Here is a 17,373-nt window from a genome sequence, read left to right on the forward strand (position 1 = left end):
GTACAAAACACTCTGAATATTGACAGAGTAAGTTGGATACTTCACAGTCATGGCTCATTCAGAACATTCTCCTCAAACTGCACTGCAGTCTCATGACAACGTCTCAAGAGCCACCGCATTTTGAGATAGAAGTCTGAGCCCAGCATTATCATGGGGATCGTGTGTGTGTGTGTGTATGTGTGTGTGTGTGTATGCAGAAATATAATATATATACACACACACATACCCAGACACATCCATTTATCTAGTCTATCGGTATAAATCAAACCATAAGAATCTGTTGTGCTTGCCTATTAAGTATCACAATGAAATTGCACAATCTTGCACAATTAACTATTCTGTAAGGGCTTTCTATTGTGGGAATAACAGGGTTGTGGCAGGTCAGGTTTCTGGAACATTGTCAGAGCTAGGACAGAAGGCTTTAACAACACCTGCCAGTGCCGTGAACAAAGGCGTATTGCATTTATACAGTGGTTTTCATCACAGGGTATCTGCTCGCCTCAAAGGGGGATGCAGAGCTCCTATTCACAGCCCAGGAGAATGCTTCTCTTTTCAGAGCTCAGCATGTGACTCACCTATATTCAATGTCATGGGGACCACCCTCTTATTTCAATCCCAGAGGGCCAGAAAAAGTGATTTTTCTATGTAACATCTCCGAACCCCCTTTGACCATGCCATTGTAAACGTGAGGGAGAGTTCCACATAATCACATCTGGAAGGGATTGTCGAATGTGCAGTGTGACTGAGTTCAAAAATTACTTTCATTTAGAAGGATATTAGACAGTTCTTATTCAGTTAAGATAAGGACAAGCAATGATGCAAGCCAAATGGAGCTATTTAAAGGGAGCATGTAGCTGCTTCTCTGAAGAAGCTGTATTTTTACCAGGACAGCCCTTAGAAAACACGATTATTATTTTGACAAAATAGCTTCATTTCCTTTACAAGGATCTGCATGGAAGACTGACTGAGTTATTAATTGAACTTTTTTTTTTTTTTTTTGGTTTCTGATCTCTCTAAGGGCATTTCTTCAAGGCAGCTAGGGCTTCTGTGTCTAATTCCTCATCACTGTATCTATTTCCTCGCCTCAGAAATGTAGAAATGTCTTCCATGGCTCGTGGTAGTGTCGTGTAAAATGCAGCCCAACAGGAATATTTAAGATGGTTCAGAGCGGCATGACCGGTGTGGGCTGTCTACGGCGCCGTGTGCAGATTTTTATGCTCATGTTGAGAATGACATTGAGGGCTCAGGCATTGCAGGTGGACTCCTGGTGGGTTCCTTCTGGCCATTTCAGTACAAACAAACAAACAAACAAGCGACCAGCAATGAGGAGGAGAACATTGGTATGGGCTGTTCCGCATTGCTGGGAAATCCGCTCAGCTGCCTAGGCTTTGTTTCACAGCGCAGAGCAAATCTCAGGAAATTTCCTCCTAAAAGACAAAGAAGGAGCACAGGGGAGTCTTAAATAAGAGGAACAGACTCTGAAAGGTGTCAGTGTAAGTGCTTTTGAACAAAGGAAAGTGAAACAATGTTCACCCTAAGAATCTGAATTACCTCTTGTTTTGCTAATTGAGTGAATGGAAAAAAAAAAAAGAGAGAGAGAGACAAGAATAAAATAAGTACTTCAGGGTACAGAGAAAAATGAAGTTATGAGACCGTGAACACTGGGAGAGACAGGAATGAAAAGAGAACTTTTGATCTGGTGTTCAGTAATCTGAAATTATATGCACAAAATGCTACCATTTTTAGTAAATGATGGTACTTTTGTCTTTCGTTTTTGAATAGTTCTCAGAAAATTAATATTTAATGCATACATTTAATGCATATAAGTCTCTAATGTGCACGAAATGCTTCACTGCCATGATATATGTCGTAGTCCCTCCTGTAATTCAAACAGACCTCAGAATCTGTATAATAAGAGTGGCAGGCCTGATTCTGTCAAGTTTATGATGGGCTTCAAGTGAAATTACCTAACTTACCTCTATGTCACCTTTCTTGTGTTGGAGAAAAGGATGGACAAAACTATGCTGCGTGTCCTTTCCAGCTTTAGAGGTTGATGATTTACTACAATAAATAGTGGCATCAAAACAGATCCAGATTTCTCTCTCTGCCAGGTGGTGTGTCTGTATTCGCTCTTCTGTTTGAAACATACCTAATCTATCAATCTTTAGAGTCTTTTTTGATACTTCTAAGCCAAATAATATTATCTGGGTTTTATTCTCACTCTATCCCCTCAACTGATGTGTTTCTAATGTGTCTAAAATGAAAAGACTTGCAAAGTCAGGGTATGTTCAACATTGAAACTACAAAGAAAATAACAATGTGAATGTTCCATCAATAGCAGGTCAGTTGTACCCTATTTGTACTCATTTGTTTTATAAATACATCTGCAGACCAGAATATTTTATGAATCATGTACACGCTGGATGCATATGTATTGTATTATAGACTACATAATATGTTTCTCAATATAAAACAAATCAGATATGATATAGTAGCTGATGGTTTAATCTGCATACCTCTGACCTGAACTGATTTGGATTAATGTTTTTTTTGAAATGTAAATAACAACTCCAAAAGATTAAATGATTGAAACAGCATTGAAACAGCATTCCACATCTAGCAAGCCTATCTCAATATTTTCTCTTGATTTTTTTCCTTCCACTTTATATATTAAGAAATGGGATACATATCCCATTTCCCACAATTTCTCCTGTGACATATATATATATATATGTCACAAGAGAAACTCTTTAAAATAAAAATAAAATATTATTACCTGACAAAATAATGAAGAACCACCAAAATCTGCATGCCATCAGTGAGAATACCACTGCATCATTACTGTCCTCTATTCAGATAAAAATGTCCTGAACACCTAGGTGGCTCAGTCGTTAAGCGTCTGCCTTCGGCTCAGGTCATGGTCCCAGGGTCCTGGGATAGAGCCCCACGTTGGGCTCCCTGCTCCACGGGAAGCCTGCTTTTCCCTCTCCCACTCCCCCTGCTTGTGTTCCCTCTCTTGCTGTGTCTCTATCTGTCAAATAAATAAATAAAATCTTTAAAAAAGATAAAAATGTCCTATCTTGTCTACTAGATTGAGGCTGTCGAGACATCACACCCAAGTCACTTGCAACCCAGTGGATTATTGTACATTGTTTCAAATTATTCCTCAATTTTTAGATTAGTCTACTTTTAAAAATACATGTTTTTTCCCCAAAAATCTATTAGAATAATTACACTCTTTTGGGGTGCCTGGGTGGCTCAGTCGTTAAGCGTCTGCCTTTGGCTCAGGTCATGATCCCAGGGTCATGGGATCGAGCCCCGCGTCGGGGTCCCTGCTCAGTGGGAGCAGGGAGTCTGCTTCTCCCTGGGCCCTTCACCCTGCTTATGTTCTCTCTCTCACTCTCTCTCAAATAAATAAAATCTTAATAAAAAAAAGAAGAAGAAGAAGAATTGCATTGTTTAGGTGCGTCTGGGTAGACTTCTAAGTAAATATTTGCTCTATCACTGATACCTGTATTTTACTTCAGCAATACTGTTTAGAGTACACACTCACAAATAAGATTTCATCACCACAGTTAATGTAGGTCTTTATACAAAATGGATGCTAATAAATGTTGCTGGTGAGAAAAATAGTTTCCAAAATATTGTTTTTTGACACTGCAAAGTTTTTGCTTTCTTTTTTCCTTCTCAATTTTTGTCTCCCTTGTATCTAGATGAGACTTCAAATGTAGGTAACTAGTCCTTTTTCACCAACTGAGAGTGAGTCCAGAAATTTAGCTTAATCAAAGTTTTAATAATCTGATCTGAAAACTACTCTGTGAATATTCAAAATACATTATGTGTATGCTTGAGAGACTCAGTCAATTTATAAAACAGTGATTCTTATAATAGCTAACAAAGTTCTTTCGGAGAAGCTGAAGCTAGTGGTTAAACTGAAGAGTGTATCTACAGTCAAGAAATGTTGTTGCCTACATAAGAAACCAGAAACAGTGGTGACCAACCTTTTATTCTGCAGTCACTCCTTCTTTAATAGAGCAGACTATTATCACAGAAATCCTTCATCAAATTAAGGAAGTGTTTCTGATGTAACAGTTTTAGAGACGAGTAGATATAAATGTTGTACAGAGGGAACTACTGAGTCCTTTTTCTCTCCCCAACCCTTAGGATGAATACCCAACATTGGTTTATTATCACATAAACACTGACACAGATATTACCATATTAGCTGTATAGATGGCAGAGAGAAACATCAGGTGAAAGATGAATCGATAGAATGATCTCTTACGTTCTTTACAGGGAAATAACGCATGCTCATTAGAGGTAAATGACCTAAAATGCCATTGGTGAAGAATTAGTTCTTGAGATGTTAGTTTATATTTGTCTTTTCTCTATTTTTTTTTTTTTCCTCTTCAAGCAAGTAACTAGGCATGGAAAGCTTGAGACGAAACAGAAAAAAGGAAGCTGCTTGAAATTAATTGTTCTTCCTGTTGAGGAGATTATGCCAGGTCTCCTGAGAGGAGGGGAGAAGGAGGAAATTGTGGATAGCAAATTTCTGTAGAGAAACCTGATGGTTAGACTGGGTTTCCTAGTAGCAGAGATTCCTGCTCCAGTTGGTGACAGTCAGTCCTCTAGTGAGATGGTAAGCCCTCTGAAGGCTGCATTGGATGTTGTTATGTGCTTGAAGTGCATGAGGACGCAGAGCCCTAGGAGTAGTTACCAGCATTATAAAAAAGCTCATGCCATAGGCATAGAGGCAGCAGAATCACCTGACGAAATCAGCAGGGGCACAGGGCATTGTAATCACACCACGAAAAACGGATGAGTCACCATGAGCGTGGTGGGGTCGTTGCTGTTATGCTTTAACACTATGTGAAGCCAAGGAAGCTTTGCACAACCATAAATGGGAACTTGAATTGTATGTGACTCTTTATATTCGTAGAAAGAATAAAATAAGTATGTATTAAACACTTGAGTACATGGACCAAGATTCACATCTGCTACCACACTTAATTTGGAATGAAAATCAAGGAATTGTGCAATTTACATATTTCAGACTGGACTTGATGAGTTAAAACTAAGTGTTTAAAAAAGCTGCATGGAGAAGTTGTCACTTAAATTGGAATTAGCATACTCAGGGAGCTTCCTGACCATGGGGGTATTCAAAGTGCAGGTAAATATCCTCTGTAGGGAATATTAAATGAATGGAAGCTCAGGGGCCCCTGGGTGGCTCAGTCATTGGGCGACTGCCTTCGGCTCGGGTCGTGATCCCAGAGTCCTGGGATCGAGCCCCGCATCGTGCTCCCTGCTCCGCGGGAAGCCTGCTTCTCCCTCTCCCACTCCCCCTGCTTGTGTTCCCTCTCTCGCTGTGCCTCTCTCTGTCAAATAAATAAATAAAATCTTTAAAAATAATAATAATAATAATGGAAGCTCAACCTTAGGATCGTGATGGTTTATATAAATCGAAGATTCTATAAAGCTATTATTCTATGAAGATAAAACAGTTCATGTACTCATCTGCATTGTGTAGCCACAGTCTTAGTGTGCTTTGACAAAGACATCCATTATTTAGAGCAAAGTCACAGGAAAGTTATTGTCCCCTGAAGTTTGAAAGGAACTTGAAAGATGTCTAACTCCACTCACAACCAGTGCAGAAATACTCTGGACAACGTCCCAGATGGGTAGTTAGTTACCTAGTATCTCTGACCACTTTCAGGGATGGGGCACTAGGGAGTAAGACCAGCAAGTACAGGGGAAAAAGCTAGAAGATCCTAGCAGCACAGCCATTTCATACCATTTCAAAGAGAAGCATTCAAGGCCTCTGGTACATGGAGCGATTGAGTCTTGCACATGTCAGATCATAGACATTTTCCACTCTAAGGCTTCCCTACCTCTACATGACTCGGTTTTGTTAAAGTCTTTACAATGCCCCATAGGATTGTGCTATGCTGTATACATACGTGCCAACTTAAAAATTCTTTATTCAAGATCTCAATTTTTTATAAAATGAAGTCCTGCTTTAATTCATAAGTTCTACAGTTAGAAATTCTATACAGAAATAATTCAGCAAAAGGGTGTTTATGTTTGACTTTCTCCTTATTTGTTCCATGCTCTTCTCATTTATTTGGGCCATTCTATTAAGTAGTTCACAAATATGTCAGCAAATGCCATTAATTTTTACATCACTTTTAGGTCATCCTAAGATTTCACTACCTGTAATCGAAAATATCCCATATAATTTTCTTCTCATTTTCTTCTCTAATGTACATTTGAGAACGTGATTTTCCTGTCACTGCATATGCATATAATTGGCTTAAGTACTATTATAATTGTGTGGCTAAGCTGTTGCTCTAACTGGAAAGAGGTCACTTCCTTGAACCATTATTGCTATATTGTTGTATATGTGAGGTGAGCCCTGCTTGACAAGTGAAATAATTTATTGGTCATTATACTTCCTATGCAGTCTGTTGCCCTTGATTAAAATCAGCCATTCAGATTAAAGACTGGAACAAAGAGGAGGTTTGAAAGGGTCTTTTGGGCTTGGTGTTGGTCACAAAGGAAATGGTGAAACCAAAGAATAGCTCCGAATGGTGAGAAAATGTGTCCCGCTCTCTGCAGATAGGCAGGCACACACACTGGAAGAGAGGGGTCTATGAAGTTGCAACAGACTTTCAGGGCTGGAGGGCAACTGATGTTGGACCAGAGCTTGTTCTTTGAAAACAAGACTGCAAGTTTTTAGCAATTTCGGTGATTAGCTGTTGCTATTTTTTTGTTCGTTCATTGAGTTTCTGGGATTCCTATTAACTATAACATTAAAATAATTCTTTTTATATATCTAGAATTACCAACAGCAAGTTTGATGCCTCGGTGTTTGAATATATTTTGGTTTTGATTTTTACTTATGGGGAAATTATCCTTTTTTTTCATTGTTGAGAATTTTTCTTTTTCCAGCTTCAAAGTATGTTCCTTGGTATAGAACCATATGTCCATCAAATAGACAACATTATGATGTAAAAGTCTATCTCCTGTGGTATCTGTCAAAAGGTTGTGTCCACATGTCAGAAGATTGTAAATCTACAATGTCATTTTTCAAGGTTCAAATGGCTTAAGGAGCTCTTGATTACTGAATGAAATCATTCAGTGACAGTTTATAACATTGAGTAAAATAGAACACGTAAGATGTTCAACACAGTGCTTGACACAAGTGTTACATGTTGTTGCTGTTATTTTTATTATTATTATATTAATCAAAAGACAACAGACTAGAGGAGAGTACTTGCATATTTAATCAGAAAGCAGCAACACATTTCATTTGCATTTCAGGAAATTATGAGAGCCATTTAAAAATAATGAAATAATGACAAGAAGTGTTCATTGCTCTGTTGGAAACAACTATATTATAGTATAAATAAATTGCCTAATGTGGCCTCACGGGCTCTGGGTTCAAAAGTGAATACCATTACCATTAACTAGTTACGGAGACTCTCTAAACTGCCTTGAGCCTGTTTTCTCACTTATATGACGTGGAGATGCCTCTTGCGGCCCTGGTGAATGGGTATTGAGGAAATACAGGAGTTCGGTAAATAGTACATGAGTCAGTCTGCTTGGATGTATTGTCTTAAATTTTAGAGTTGCCAATGATGAGAAAAAGAGTATCGCTTGAACTCACGTTAAGGGATAATTAAACACCTTTATTGTTAGTTACCATAGAGGACTGATAGAAGTTAGAAATTGAGATTTGAATTTTCATTCATAGCATATAAAAAAACAAATGTATACCTGAGGACATAGTTGAGAAAAGCATCACTAAATTAATTGTAAAATTCTTCATACAAACTTTCTAAGCTTAAAACAGAAATTGTGTTTCAGAGTGGAGGAGTGGTCTCCTGAGCCAGGGGTTGGAGAGTTTCATCAAGCCAGGAAAGAGTCCAGGGAAATCCCTCAGTGCTGAAGTGAGGCAGGACTACAGTTATGGATAAGATTCAGGTACCCCATCAAATCTGAATTTCAGACAAACAGCAATTTTTTTTTAATGTTAAGTGTATCCCATACAATAATTGGGACATACTAAAAAAGTGCGTGTGCTTTTTTTTGTTCCATGCACTATTTTGGACGTTATTATCCTAAAAAAAAAAGTGTTCAGTGAAGATAGGAAATCTGAACTTACCTGGGCCTCTTGCCTTTATTTGCTTTGTTTTATTTTTTTGTGAAACCTGGTTAACCTTGGCAGGAGCTACTTGATACTGTGTGAGATTGTGGTGTGTCTCCAAATGATTCCTCTTCCTGCCACATATTCAGAATAGAAGAATAGTCATTAAAACACACTCTGGAAAAAAAGGAAAAAAAGCCCTAGGGTTTTCTCAGAAGAAAGCTAAGAGGACCAAATTGAGAAGGCTAGATCTCCAGTGTACCTTCATTTGCAGTTCACAATGCAGACAAGGCCTCATTGTACAAAATGCTCCTTCATCCAGCCTATTGCTTTCCACGCTTCATTTTTGTTCCTTTGCATATACTCTTTACCTGTCTCAGATTTCCAGAAACATTCACTTCTGCTTATTTGAATTCTACCTTTCTTTCAGGGCCATGCTTGCATATTTGCTTCTGTGGTAGACTGAACATATAATTATCATTTAAATTGAAACACTTCTGAGAGTGACAGTGGGTCATATTAATTATCACACCAGGTATATAGGCAGAAAGTAGAATTCTTCCATTCAAATCAGCACATACGGTCACTCTGTTTTATGGAACTTGCCCAACATCTTGCCCTCAGGGCCATCTCTCTCCACCATTGGTCATGTATGCACTGATCGCCTATAGCAAGCATTTATTTTTAAGATTTATTTATTTATTTGACAGAGAGAGAGAGCACGAGCAGGGGGAATGGCAGGCAGAGAGAGAAGCAAGCTCCCCGCTGAGCAGGGAGCCCAACGCGGGGCTCGATCCCAGGACCCTGGGATCGTGACCTGAGCTGAAGGCAGCTGCTTAACCAACTGAGCCACCCAGGTGCCCCAAGCATTTTACCATTTGGCATACATCGTCTTTTATTTCCAGTGGTCTTCTTTTATGTGGATATTTGTCTCATTTCTCATTTCAAACTGAAGTGAGATTTTTGAAATCAGAGACTATTTTGCATTCTTTTTTTTTTTTTTAAAGATTTTATTTATTTATTTGAGACAGACAGAATGAGAGACAGAGAGCATGAGAGGGAGGAGGGTCAGAGGGAGAAGCAGACTCCCTGCCGAGCAGGGAGCCTGATGCGGGACTCGATCCCGGGACTCCAGGATCGTGACCTGAGCCGAAGGCAGTCGCTTAACCAACTGAGCCACCCAGGCGCCCTTCTATTTTGCATTCTTTATAACTGAACATTTCCCGGAGAACCTCATGTAAAGAAACACACAAGAATATTTGTTGACTAAAGTATTTTTAAAACCAAAGCCTACTGATGAATTTTAATAAGTATAAAATTCATTATAACACAGCTATAAAGATACGGTGGGTTTGATCATGCCACATAACTTAAGATAAATATTTGATATATACGTGGTCATATTGCTATGGCACCAAGAGCCCCAATTTTTATTCTCAGCTTTTTAATGTATCACGTGATACAGTAGAACAATTTCTATTTTTTCCATTTAAGCATGTTTAGGGCTGCGATTAACACACATAAGGTTTATATTGTACATATCATTAGTAAACAGTGACTTGAAGCTTTGGAGTTGATAATTTAGAGTGTGGGTTCTATTCTAAGGAAAGATTGACTTACATTATCCTCTTTTTATAAGTTTTTTTGACTTTTAAATACTAAGTGTCTCTAATGCATGCTGTTCAGGATTTGAGTATGAGTATTTTATATTTTTTTATTATTTCAGTAATAAATTTGAGAAAATGAATATAAAAAGCTGATGAGAGTTTTGGAATGTCCTGTTTGTATAGTTAGTATAATTGCCATGAATTTGGCCAGGTGTAGCTAAACGATATTTCAGGCAAAGAACTAACAGCAAAGCTTTTTACACAGTAATTTCCTGGGTAAGGTTCAACAAAATGAAAACTCATCAGAAGCCCTGCTGGGATTCCATCAGCAAGCATTTATTTGTAGTCACATGTACACCTGCTTACATAGTAATAATACACCAGTGAGTTAAGTCACTATACCAATGCAAATTAGCTTTATTTTGAATCTAACACTGGAATCTAGCAGATTATAAAGAGACAAATGAATTGCCACTAGATGGATAGAATAAACTGGAAAAAATATCTATAGTATTTGCCTGTTTCTCTTCTTACTTTTGGTTGTAGAAAACCTTTTATGAAAAACCTTTCCTTTGCGAGCTCCTACCATTTAGATGAAGAATTTGCAGCATATGCCTTGCTCCATTGGTGCAGCAATATTGAGCAATACAAGCATGCCATCTGCAATGTGACTCTTCAACCCAAGAGATCCCGTGCTGCTTAATTCAAACTTAAAATCAACTCAGAAAACATTTATAGAGGATGAACTCGGTATAAGGCATCATGCTAGGTGCTGGAGGTAGGCGCGGAGCATAAAAGATGAGTAGGAATACCACCTGATCAAAGAGATTTCTGAAAAAGTAATGGAGATAAGATCAACAATACTATATGGCAAAGCACACAACTGGGAAAGTCACACGAGACTCACAAATTGCTGCAGAGAAGAGGAATAGCCAAACCCCAAAGTCCCTGTAATTAGTAAAGAATTAACACAAGAGATATCTTATCATCTTATCAGATAGTCTTAATGCCTGGTAGGATTTAAATATGTTGAGGGAGTGAAGAGAGAAGAGGAGCAGTCCTTTAATATGATGGCCCTAGCATGACTGAAGGGAAGAAAGTGGGAAGGAGGAAGGCATGTTTGGGCAAATAGACAGGAATTCCATTTAGCTAGAGTACTGGGTGGCTCTATGGAAGCAGAGCAAGATAAGCCCAGAAAAGAAGGTGAATCCGTATGTCTAATTATTAGACATCTTTAAGAGTCTACTTCATGCAAGGTGCTGCCGATCTGAGAAGTCAGGGACCCATTCTATAGGTAATGAAATATCCTTTATTGAAGAAACATTTATTTTCATTTTTTTTAAAGATTTTGTTTATTTGACAGAGACACAGCAAGAGAGGGAACACAAGCAGGGGGTGGGGTGGGGGTGGGAGAAGCAGGCTTCCCGCTGAGCAGGGAGCCCGATGCGGGGCTCGACCCAGCTGGGATCATGACCTGAGCCAAAGGCGACTGAGCCAACCAGGCGCCCCAGAAAAAACGTTTATTTTTTGAGTAAGGCAGTTACATGGTTAGAATTTTTAGAATGGAACACAAAATAATAACTTTGTGAGGGCCTCTTTCTAGCTCAGATACTATCTTTTTCTGTTGGAAACATTCTACACATGTTTACGTAAAGAGACATAAAAGAGATATATACCAGTGTCATCTGAATTTGTTTAAGATAAAATATTAACTTCTCTATGGTAATTTTCTCTCTCCTATATCAAGTGATGTATTAGTTTCCTAGGGCTTCCATAACAAAGTACCAGCAACTAGTGGCTTAAAACAATAGAAATTTATTCTCTCACAATGTGGAGCCCAGAAATCCAAAAGCAAGGTGTTGGCAGGGTTGGTTCCTACTGAGGGCTCTGAGAAAGAGTCTGTTCCCTGCCCCTCTCTCCTAGCTTCTGGTGATGGCCAGCACTACTTGGCATTCCTTGCCTTGTATATGTATCACTCCAATCTGCCTCCATCTTCACATGGCTCTCTCCCCGGATCACTGTGTCTGTGTCCAAATTTCCCTCTTTTTTTTTTTTAAGATTTTATTTATTTATTTTAAAGAGAGAGAGAAAGGGTGTGTGCATGAGCTGGGGGAGGGGCAGAGGGAGAGAGAGAGAGAATCTCAAGCAGTCTCCAAGCGGAGACCGACGCGGGACTCAGTCTCAAGACCCTGAGATCATGACCCGAGTGGAAATCATAACCGACTGAGCCACCCAGGCGCCCCTCCCTCTTTTAATAAGGACATTCATTATATTGGATTAAGCCCCTTCCCAATGACATCATCTTACCTTGATTTAACCTGCCAAGACCCTATTTTCAAATAAGGTCATATTCATAGATTCAGAGGGTTGGGACTTAAGAATATCTTTTTTGGGGGACACAATTCAACCCATAACAGGTGGTTTTATCTATATCTGTATCTATCCACCAAATATATAAATAACCAAAATAATATATACCAAAGAATTAATATTCTTAAAAATAAGCCTCAGTTTCTCTATTTATGCAATAGATATAATAATATTGCATCATGAAATTGCTGAAAAGATGAAATTTAATATGTGAAAGAGCATAGCATGGGACAGGCTTAGCTATGTGGTTGGTGCATGTATTAGTACACTTAATTCAGGTACCTATTTCCAGAAGTAACTTTAGAAAAGAATCTTCATGTTGTTCTATACAAGTGTTTCCAAATACTAGATTTAACCAGTTTAAAACAAAGCCATAAGTGTCATGTATATGGCCAAAAGAAGTACATGATTTAGAAAGGACACTCAATTGTCCTAGAATTTTCTTTAACCTTGGAGTATTCTATAAGGAAACAAATATATAGAAAACTTGAAGTTAGTGTCTCACAATTCTGTTTTCCCACTTTCCAATAATCCTAACTATCTTTATACTATAAGGCAGCACTGGATTTTGGCTAATTGCTGAATTAGATCAATCTGGTTTCTTAAGGCTTTTTCTTCTCTTTTTTTTCTCTCACTATTGGATGGCTAGATGTTATGGTCTGCATAATCACCTGCACTTTCCATTTTTCTTTGCCCTTTGGCACTAGCACATGCAAAGTTAAATTTAATGCAAGGACATCATCTGGCAGATTTTCCCAATTTCAGAAAGGTAAATTCCCAAACCTCAGTTGCCGTATTTTTATTTTAGCTTGAATTTTCAAGATAATTGCCTCCTCATGTCTCCACCTAATTTGGTTTGTGCAGATACAATCATATGAGCAAATATGTGTTAATGGAAAGCCTTCTTAGCCGTCAGTGAGTTGGGCATCCATAAGGGATAGTATATGGGAATTCTGGAATTTATAATCCTTTTCACTTTGCCATTAATTAAAAGTGCCCCAGAGACAGATTGGGAGTGACCCAGGGTGAAGGGGCTGGAGGTTAAGCCTTTTAGCTTTGAGCCTCCAGTTTGAATCTGATCTAAGCTGGTAATAAGAGCTACTGCTATTTGATATCAGTTTGGTGACCCATGTGAAATGAATTAGTAATCTCAGGCTCACTCAGGTGGACAGGTGTCCTTACACAGCCTGAGTTGATGCCTCTGCAGCAGAACCTAACAACCTAAAAATGATGGAAATAAAGTGGCTTCACCAGTGTTCTCTTGCCCTACTAGGATTGTTGTTCAGTAACATGGAAAAGTATGAGGCCTAGGATTCCATATGCCCAGCTTGTAAAAAGGCTGTGGGAATAAAAGAGATCAGGGTGGGCTTAATAAGACCCAGACAGTGGGTCAAATGAGAATCAGGTGGTGGGTCTAAGAGAAATTTAATATCCTTAGCTTCTCTCTCTCTCTTTTTTTCCCCTTTCTATTTGGTTGTCATGGGAATCTGTGTTTGTGGAGGAAACACTGATTGTATTTGCCCAGGGCAGATGTGTATACCCTCCAGCCTTCGAATTTGGCAGTGGTAGGACAGAAGGATGTGTGGCTGGAGAGAAAGAAAGGAATTCACATTGATAACTTTCACAGAAAAAATAAAAACATTGCAAGAATTTTGTGTTTTTTTTTTAATAAAGACATGATGTGCTGAGTTGAAGTAAGAGCAAAACTTTTATTACTGAACTGAAGAAAGCTGTTTGAATTTGGTTTACTCGAATTTCGTTGCTACAATTTGAGTCCAGCAGTTTTTCACCCAATTTTAAAACAATGTGTATCAAAACAGTTCCATATTTTTGCCCCCAATAATCAGAACAGGGAAGTCCCAGGAAACGAAGTGGAGGAAAGAAATACCCAATCTTAAATGTATTTAAATTTGTTTTTTCTTTTCATGAAAATATGAATCATTAATATTACCTATAGCTTGCTGTTTCTAGGAAGCCTCAATGGGCAAAAATTGCCATTTCTTTTTGAATCAAATTTGTGGATGTGTGTGTGTGTGATTTTCATGTATATATATATACATATATATATATTCAAGACTATTGCAATAGAGATTTAGATAATTGCAATATGCGAGAGAGATTAAACTCAACTCTGTTGAAACAAAAGGCAGGAGAGAGTTTTTAAGCATTGAGGTGAGCTAGTGGCAAATTTAGAGGTGAAGTTGGTTAATGTGATTAGGCTTTCTATATTTGCTAATTACAGCTTATTGAAGTTGGGCTCCTACCCCCTCAGAGGGACTGTAAGATAGGGGCACTATCTTTTGGCTGATTACATTTTAAAGGGAACCAGGTCCTAGAGAAAGACAGTCCTTCCTTGTAAAACTAGCAAACAGCTATTAGGAGATGAGTAAGTTCTAAAGATCTAATCCACAGCATAGTGATTATAGTCAACAATACTATATTATAAACTTAAAAGTTGCTGAGAGACTAGATATTAAATGTTCTCACTACAAAAAAGTGATAATTATGTGCCATGATAGAGGTATTAGCTAATGCTACAGGAGTAATCATATTGCAATCAACTCATTTTACACCTTAAACTTACACAACATTATATGTCAATTTTATCTTAATAAAATATCCTAGTGCTCAATATATATCCTAGTGCTACAGAACTCATGGAATTCTCCTTAGCACATTTGATCTGACAGAACTCATCAAAGATAAATGTAGCAATCTGTGGTGAATAGCACGGTGGATGTCATGTCTAGCTAAAGTCTCATACCACAAACTTATAAAGACCCTAATGGTCTGTTTTCTTGGTTCCCTTTTTTAAAAAAAATGTCTGAACTTGCTTTTGCTCCTCTTTGTAACTCATCCAAATCCAACTTATTCCATTATTTTCCTGTTTGCTCAGGGATTGCATTATGATGCCATTTTAAGGTAATCCCATTATCTGAGTCTGGAATTTCTTTTTCCTATCTGTTCACTCCCTCATCATGGCATCCCATTCCTTCATTTCCTAGTAGGTAGATAATCTAATAAATAATTTCGCATAAGATGTTAATGCCTGGTAATGGGTTAAATAGAACAGTTGAACCATACTAAATTGTCTATATTTGTTTGTTTTCGACATAGGAGAGTAGTTTAATATGGTTTAGCCTTACCACTCCTTAATTTGCGTTATAACAATAAAACTCCAGTGGTTTTTCATGGCAGTATTAGGGAATTAGAGTCACAGCACTCAGTGATAAAGATACTTTAGGGGATGAAAATCTTTTTAGTCTTCAAAATCCCATCATGTGAGTTAGTATTATTATGCCCCAAGGTGGCATCTCTCCTTTGTGTCTTCGGTATGACGAAAGTGTGGTACCAATACTTCAGAAGATGATTGCAATATGTAGTTATTTATTGGTTCACTTGGAGGTTTAAATTTTTATTTATTTTTTATTTTATTTATTTATTTTTAAGATTTTATTTATTTGAGAGAGTGAGTGAGAGAGAGCAGGAGCGGGGTGGGGGGTGGGGGGTGGGGACGGGGTTGAAGCAGACTCCCTGCTGAGCAGGGAGCTGGACTCCAGGCTCATTCTGGGAACTCCAGGATTATGACCTGACCTGAAGGCAGATGCTTAACCGACTGAGCCACCCAGGTGTCCCAGAGGTTTAAATTTTTAACTTGAGCTAGTACTTGTTATGATGTTACTTCAGTACCATTTTAATAAAACATTAGTCTTAAAATCAGCAAATATTTGTCATAAAGTTGCTGTCCATTAATTATCTCATTAAACATCCATAGTCCCTTAGTGTGTAGGTCTTGACAATATTCACGTCACTAGCCTTACCATTCTAGAGAGCCATTCAGGAGCTATTGAGATTTTGAAGCAGTTTCCAGTAATCAGAAGCACCAGGTGTGGTATTATCTCCATTTTGAAAATGAACAAATTCAAGTTAAATAAGTAACTCGCCCAGGGACCTAGCCAATATTGCCAGAACTGTGCAGTTTCAAACTGAGTGCAACTGGACTCGACGACACATCTTCTTTCACTGAGCCCCAGGGGAAACTTTCCTATGGTGACACTGCATTACATTTTCTGCTTTAATTGCTCTGACCAGCATAACTAACACATCACTGAAAATCACAATACTACCTCTGTTTATAGTATATTTTAAAACTGACGTAGTGAAATGCATTTCCCAACTGATTAAGCTAATCAGAATTAATTTTTGCTTTAATCCTGGGGCTAGAGATTTTCTGAAACTTATTTGCGTGTTTCCCAACCTTAAATTCTACAATTTTATGTATGTATTTATTCATTCATTCATTCATTTATTTATACAATTTATTAATGCATTCACTAACAAAATATTTACTGGACATCTGCTATGCACCAAGTGCTTCACAACAGGGATGATCAATGCCATTTCTAATGTGATGTGTTCACATGAAGCATGGGAAGGTGAGGGTGTAATGGTATACTGATTATAATTAATCTTTTTCATCTGAAGAAGTTATATATCTCAAGATCATTATCATAGGAGTCAGTTGTCATTATATTAAATATTATGTGTACACCATGTAGGAATATGAACTGAACCACACATTTTGGACATGGACAGTATGGAGCACTTTAGACTTCATATATTTTTTTTTAAGATTTTATTTATTTATTTGACAGAGAGAGACACAGTGAGAGAGGGAACACAAGCAGGGGGAGTGGGAGAGGGAGAAGCAGGCTTCCTGCTGAGCAGAGAGCCGGATGCGGGGCTCGATCCCAGGACCCTGGGATCATGACCTGAGCTGAAGGCAGATGCTTAATGACTGAGCCACCCAGGTGCCCCTAGACTTCATATTTTTATTGTATTTTTATGATTTGATTTCTTCTAAACTATGCTACTGCCAGAAAAGAAAAAAAAAAAAAAAAGCTTTAAGCAATCCAAGTCCTTAAATGTATAAATATTTATTACTCACCAAATATGTGTCAAATATGGTTCTAGTCTAGTCCCTGGGTTGTCAAAAGGGGGTATGGAGAGAAAAACAAATGAATGAGTACAAAGTGTGAAGAGCCATCCTAGAAAAGTAAAAGATTTGATGATAAAGCTAATGGCAGTGTGACAATAACTGATATAAGTAGAGTGGTCTAAGTTAATGAGGAGCTATCATTTAATCTGAGACCTGAAGATAGAGAAGGGAATCAAGGACCCAAAAATTAGTGAAGAAATTCCAGGCAGAGGGAACAGCTTTGCTGAAAACCTGAGCTAGATCACAGCACA

This window comes from Leptonychotes weddellii, chromosome 1 (assembly GCF_054177405.1).
Source record: "Leptonychotes weddellii isolate Sample4059 chromosome 1, ASM5417740v2, whole genome shotgun sequence".
Taxonomy (NCBI): Eukaryota; Metazoa; Chordata; class Mammalia; order Carnivora; family Phocidae; genus Leptonychotes; species Leptonychotes weddellii.